Genomic DNA, 7,500 nt, shown 5'->3' with positions numbered 1-7,500 from the left:
CGTGTGTGTGCACGACGAGAACTGTTCCTCCCCCACCACCCGCCACGCACCCCGTGTGCGCTAAGGACGCATGATCCGGGAGCTGGCGAGGCACACAGGAAGAAACAAAGGAACAGAGAAAGGCGTCTGCTTCCAACGAGAGCAACGCGCCTCAGTGGCCCGCCCCAGTCAGTCACTGTGGAAGACACTTCAAGCCTTCAAAGCTACATCCTTGCAAGCCTTCTTCAAGCATCAGAGCATGACCTCCCCGGCAGTTCCTCTCAAACACTCATAGCTATTCTTTCCACTTTATCCTCCCTCCTCTCCGTCTCTTCTCTAATCTTCCCCTCCCAGCAGTTTTCCTGATGGTGATCCTCCTTCTCCTCCTCCTCTCTCCCTTACTCGTCTTAATCTATCAGCGTTTTATTTCTTCCTTTGTGTCTTCCCCTCTTACATTCTTCCATTCATCTTTTTTTTTTCTCTTTCGTTTCGTTCTTCGCCCATTTTTCATTCATACTTCCCTCTTTCTCTCCCTCTCCGATACTACCAAACTCGCTTGTCCTCTCACTTTCTTTTCAATCCCCTACACATACACACGCGCACGCACGCACACACACCCGCCTTCACTCCTTAGACGCCTCCCTTTCAGCTTCACGGCCACAACGCGGTGACGTACTTTTAATTTGGCGTAACGGTTTATGCAGCTCACGGAGACTGACTCCGGGTTGAAAGGGGCCTCAACCGATCGAGACCCCTTTCGGTGAGGAACAAGTCTACCCCTAAGCTCGGCATAAGATCGTTTGTCATCGACTGAAACGGATTCTATTAAGGTATGTCGCCGAGGTGAAGGAGTTAAGTGGTTAACGGTGGGCTATCAGATCTCGCGGGCCCCACCCCGTCACGCTTCTTCGCAGGGTAAGGAATTTCATTCACCTGTGTCTTGGATACCCGAGGAAAAATATGAACAAAAATATATTTAATATTGTTTAAATGCGCCCTTTCATGTAACTGTCGACTCGTTAGAGAATCTATGTTTTAGGTCCTGGAAAACCTCGACTTCATTATGTATAAGAACAATTCAGAATTCAGTCTTACGTCCATTTTGTTTTCCAAAATAAGACCACATAAATAAAAAAAAATGTTTTTTTTTCTTAATTTCACATTCTGCAATAAAAAATATCTTCATTCACAAATGTTTGAGGAAACAAATTCTTGCTAAAAATGCCGAATACGAAATAATTAATGGCATGAACAAACCTATCATACTTTCCCCGGAGTTAATATCAAGTGTCACAGTTCTAAGACGTCAGTAAATCAAGCACCTAAGCAATATACATAAACACACGCACACACATGTATGTATGTATATATATATATATATATATATATATATATATATATATATATATATATATTATATATATATATATATATATATATATATATATATATATATTTTTTTTTTTTTTTTTTTTTTTTTTTTTTGCTGGTCTCGTTATACACGGATTCCTGTAGGATTCTTTCCCACTGAGACCACTAGTGAAACCAATGTTCTTCATACACGTTGTCACTTTTAATGATAAACGGAATCCAAGTAACAGTACTTCATACTCCTGATGGTGCCTGCACGTGATGCTACTGTTCTCCACGAGCCTGAGTCATTTATCACTTAGAAACAATTCCCGCCTCTCCTCACTTCCACTTGGGATCCTGCCCTGTGGGATGCCACTAGAGACCGGGCTAGGATCTCTGCTAAGAGGTCTATGGTTGTTGGAGCCAGGATTCTTGTTTCCGTAAATTTTCATATTTTCTAAAGCAACATATTACTCGCAAACCGTTCAAAGAGTAACGAAATGTAGTTTCGATTGCGTTAAGGTCTTCTCGTACTTAATTCACCAAGTGTCTGGGTGTATATGGCGTCGTAATTCATACCGACACACGAGCAAAAAATAACAAAAGAAATAACAATATATATTATTTCATTTCAATCTGCACTCCAACCAAGGATTTCAAAATTTCTGTTCTTGAGTGACAATTACCATGTTGGACTCTCAATACTGGAAAGTGCACGTCATTTACCTGATGCGACCTCCTTTTATGGGCACGAAAAAAATTAATCCACCTCCACCAATTATAAAGAAAAGTAGGTTGTATTCAGTGAAGCAAGAAATGTTTCTGGATATTCTGAAAAGGAAACCGTCTGTGGTCGCAAATCATATCAAGGAAAATGGACAAGTAACGGACTTTATTAAATATATATATATATATATATATATATAATATACATATGTATATATATATATATATATATATATATACATATATATATAACGTAATGCATTCGTTCATTGGTAAAATAAGACTTTTAACCCACTATCGAAGAAATAATATCAGTGATACATAAGATCCGTATATTTCGACCACATAAGGGTCGAAGAGGACCACAGTGGTCGAAACACACGGGTATTTTGTATGTTCTTATTTCTTCTATAGTCACAGCGGGTTAAAAGTCATATATATATATATATATATATATATATATATATATATATATATATATACGCGATTTTTTCCTACTGAGAATCATGCAAGATTTTATACACAAGGGTACAATGAAAAATGTGTTTTGTTACAGAATCTCAGATGCTGCTAACAGAAGGCCGTCTGTCCAGTCCACTAAGAAGTCTCAAGAGGGAATGAATGTATATCGATTATTGGAAAGACACTTCAAAGTTCTCCATCCTCGCCAGGAACGAGTGACGAGTTACAATTTACTATTTTGTTGGTAAGAGTCGGTGCTTCTATTACTGAGGATAATATAATACCGAAGAAGTGAGTCGTGGAATACGGCAAGGGGATGTTTAAGATTGGCAGCATTGTGTATGTGTGTGTGGGGGGGGGGCGCAAGTACTGTTGGTTGTGCAAGTTGAGTCGGAGAGCAAGGGCATAAAGAGGAGTGAGAGAACCTGGTGTGTCGTGTTGGCCAAAGGTACGTCTGAATACGTTAACATATTCAGCATAATGAGTGCAGTCTGAGAAGGCACCAGTCTCTTCGGAGGCGTGGGTTCGAACTCCACCGTTGCCACCATTTTGTTTGTTGTGCAACGATGAAAATAATAGGTGATTCCAGTTCACAGTTTTTATTGCACAGCGAAAATATGTACACCGGTATTACCACAAGCCACTAGCACTCACTTCCAGGTCTCGCCTCAGAATAACTAATCCGCGTCACCCTGCGACGGATGGCGTCCCTAAGAGCTTTTCACCCAATTTGTTTACAATTATTCACTCGTACACAAAAAAATAACACACTCAAAATAAAGCAATAATTTAATTTAATATAATAATATATTTTCCATTCATTCAACTTTTGCGTTTACAAAAAATAGAAATGATAATTTAATTAAATAGAACCGGCAATTTATTTTTCTTCTTAAAACTTCCAGCACTCGTTACACGTACAAACACACACACACACACATCCAACTACGCATCACTTTCATTTCCTACATGTATACAAAATGCTAATAGAAATAATAGTAACTAGCATACACTACAGTACACGACGTGATCAGCCGAGTGACTTAATCCGCAGGAATGTCACTAAAGTCTCTTTAACATATTGATTGCATAAAACATACAGTCCCCAGACGGAGATACACGAGAACAGTTAAAAAATATGAAACATACCAAATGGGGAAATTTAGTCCGTATGGTGGACTACGTGTGGTACATGCATGGACCTAGTAACAAACAAATGACGATCTTGGGTGATAAGCTACACGCGGTTCTAGATCTCCCTATACAATAATCTGCCAAGAATCTGTTCAGGCCTGGGATCGCCCCTCAGATGAATAAAATCGCTTTCGACACAAAATTTAGTACCACCTGATTAAGCAATAATTACTGTAAGTATTGTTACATTCTGATTCGACGGATTTAATCAAAGAATCACTTTACGGTAACACACCCAAGTAGACAGAGGTGTTGCCACAAACTGGGTCTAACTTTTCTCCGACCTACTCAAACAAAACACCCACAGTAGTAGCTACTATAACCGTCTTGTTATATAGATGAGAGACTTGGACCTGGCCAAGACTGAACTCTTGTCTGATCTTAATACAGTCCTTGCAGAGGATCATGGGGTACCACTGAAGAAATTGCGTATTAAACCAATACATACTCGAAGGTGCATGTGGCAAAAAACTTATCTAATCATCGAGTACCTGCCGATGCACGAAGGTCACGTGACTCGACTCCCGGGCGATGGCCCTGCTCCAAAGAACATCTTCGAGAGTGGACAAAGTCAAGGAAGCATCCACGCATAATGTGAATATTTGAAATATGTCAAAATACTAACATTTTCGCACCTTAAAAGTTACGGTTTCTCCTTCTACAATCCATGAATCGAGGAATTCCTGAATTATTTCTACTTAATTCAAAGGTTAATTACACAAAAACAAAAACCACACAGTCCACGTACGCTATGTCGTTTGTCACGCGCCGCAAGATGACACTTTCTTGAAATATACGAAATTACATTAAAAGCAACTGATTCTCTCAATAATAATAATAATAGTAATAATAATAATAATAATGATAATAATAAATAACATCTCTAGACATATTGCCATGCGTGGAAAATATTTTCCCAAGTATTTGTGGAGTCATGTCAAACTTCCTCGTTTTTGTTTCCTCCACTCGTCTCCGTTTGCAAAGGTCACCCCAAACTCCATCACAACATTCCAACACCCATCAAACATTCCACGCGTGCAGACCGCCCAGACCTCCGTTTAACCTTCTCATATTCTCGCCTAAAACTTTCCACGCATTTCCTCCTCGACTCTTTCAACGCGGTGACGTAATGTCGCGGTACCCACAATGCGCGTAGGTGCTTCTTGTGGTCCTGCGAGATATATGTCGTAGAAAAATTTCTCCCCGTCTTTCGTCTTCAAGTCCTCTGAACATCTTCATCTCTACCTGGAGGTGCAACCCCGAAGGGTTCGCACTCGGTTTCCAGTTCAGGCCTAGGATCTATATAAATTTTGACAAAACCATAAACAGGGGTTGAAACTTGAGGAAAGGGGGATATATATATCATTAGGGGTGGGGGATGGGGTGTACGTTCTTCCTACTTTTCCTTCTACATGTCTTTCACTAGAACGTTCTAATGAAACTATAATGAATTAAGTTTATCATACTAAGTATGATTGTATAAAGCATAATACTTTCTAATAAAATTTCAATGGAAATGTGATTGTTTTCTTGTTTATTAATATATCATTATATTATATTATTGTTTTTCTTTGCACTCAGTCTACCAATACAACATAGCAGTCCAGAGAGATCTATGCAAAGTCACGTGGATCGCAACTGGTGCCTTCGGGGTACAACTTTCCATTCTGTGAAACTTCAGGCAAACACACACACACACATACTGCATAACAATATACTGTGATGATCATGATAATTATAATAATGACAAACGCAACCGAAAAAATGGAGGTTACAATAACGATAATAAATGTTTCTTCGATTTTCCGATTGAAAACCTACAACCATTGCACAAGGGGCACGCAACCAACGGTCGAACAAGGATGCAATCATTCCTCCTCAGACGTGATCCTCACTTGACCCTCTTCCAAATTTGTGATACATTCATACTTCTGGCACACGTTACACATTTTCACAATGAGCGGACCTGTTCCCCGCATTGAACAAAGTATTGATTCTTCTCAGGGTATCTTTTCCTGAAGCTAGATTTCGTTTGTGAGCGAAATTCAAATGTCGTTTCCCAAACGCAACTTTATAACGGACGCCGCGCCAATGGGCTTGCGCGTTCCCCCGAAGTCGTTTTCCTGTCTCGGAAGTCGACGCACATTGTCGGTTGTTTTTTCCCCTGCTCCTCCACCTTCTGCTGGCTTTTTACCCTTCAGCACTAATTATTCCTTCGATTTTGTTTCGGCTAATCTCACACAATTCTATTCCGATCTGATTAATGCGTCTATGTTCTTATAAGTAAATGATCACCACGATGACGTGTATTTTTTTTTATAACTACACCTTCAATTCATTTGCGGGGAGAGGGAAATTGAATCTGGACAAAACTGAAACCCAATCTCGTGTTGTCTGACCTACAGGTAAATATGTCGTGAATATGTCACCATACACCTACACCGATCTTCTTGTCCGACGGAGACAGCAAGGGTATAATATATATTTCTTAGCAAAGCTTCCACGCCGTCAACGGTGCGATTTCGACCCTCCCGTGTGGGAGGCAAGACTGCACCAGTCAGCCGTGTGTGTATAATGTGTGTGTGGGTGTGTACGTGTGGGTGTGTGTACGTGTGGTTGGGTGTACGTGTGGGTGTGTGCACGTGTGTGTGTGTATTTACCTAGTTGTATTTACCTAGTATTTTGCGTGAAGGGGAGCTACGCTCGTGTGTCCCGTGGTGTCGCCTCACTTGTGTGTATTTACCTAGTTGTATTTTACGGGAAGGGGAGCTATGCTCGTGGTGTCCCGTCTTTATATATCATTTTATCTAAACTATTTTTAAATTCATGTATTGTTTTTGCACACACCACTTTCTCATCTAACTTGTTCCAAATGCCTATTACTCTGTGAGGAAAGCTATTCTTTTTCAGATCTCTTCTATAGCTGTCTTTCTTGATTTTCTTTCCGTGTCATCTTGTATTTCTTTCATCCCATTTTATTAGATCCTCTCTATCAATAATTTCTATGCCTTTCATGATTCTGTAAATAGTTATCAAATCTCCCCTCTCTCTTCTTTGCTCTAGTGTCTGTAGCTCAAGTTTTGCTAGTCTCTCTTCATATGATAGTTTTGAGAGTGTTGGTGCCAATTTTGTAATTGCTCTCTGTGTGTGTGTGTGTGTGTGTGTGTGTGTGTGTGTGTGTGTGTGCGTGCGCGCGTGCAGGCGCGTTCGTGCACACATGCGATCGTAAACGTATTGTAGAGCATCCAAGCCAAATGCATCGATGTGAGCAAGGGGAGCCTAGCCACGAGTCTTTGGGCGTGTCCAGTCACATTGACTTTCAACACGGCGACGGTCCACAAGAGACCGTTAATACTATTGGAACCTCTCGCTAGACACCGGCATGAAGAGGGTCTGAATCTACTCATGTTTAGCCCATTCATGTTGGAGCCAGGCCCCTCACAGCTGCATACAATCGAGTGTCATTCTCTGTGACAAAATCCATACCAGTAACCCACGCTGCGTTGGAGGCGGGTAAGTGTAGCGGGGGGACCTTGTGCAGTGAAAGTCGCCTCACTGGTTTTAAGACGTCACTATACCGGGGCCAAGGTTAACTTTTTTCCTTAAGAGGAAATTTCGCTTTCTTTCGACTTCCTCTGGGGCAGAGGATACATGCCTGGTATCATAAGTATTATCATCACCTTTTTTTGTCCTGTTGTTGCCAATATTCGTTAATATCAACACTAGGAACAGTGGCTAGTATACATGACCTTGCCGAAGGATGAGATCCGCCCAGGCTGCCCTGAA

The 7,500-nt window shown here is 40.8% G+C and overlaps 1 protein-coding gene across 4 annotated transcripts in view; it reads right to left on the bottom strand.

Annotated features, from left to right (window-relative positions):
• LOC143025628 (alpha-tubulin N-acetyltransferase 2-like) overlaps positions 1-7,500 on the bottom strand; it is a 57,866-nt gene that overhangs the window by 42,529 nt on the left and 7,837 nt on the right. The gene's annotated exons all lie outside the window — the stretch shown is intronic.

The sequence above is a fragment of the Oratosquilla oratoria genome, chromosome 5 (assembly GCF_046742065.1).
Source record: "Oratosquilla oratoria isolate Oo_2021 chromosome 5, ASM4674206v1, whole genome shotgun sequence".
In the NCBI taxonomy this organism is placed as follows: domain Eukaryota; kingdom Metazoa; phylum Arthropoda; class Malacostraca; order Stomatopoda; family Squillidae; genus Oratosquilla; species Oratosquilla oratoria.
The sequence above is the reverse complement of the archived record's forward strand: the minus strand, read 5'-3'. Positions and strand labels throughout refer to the sequence as shown.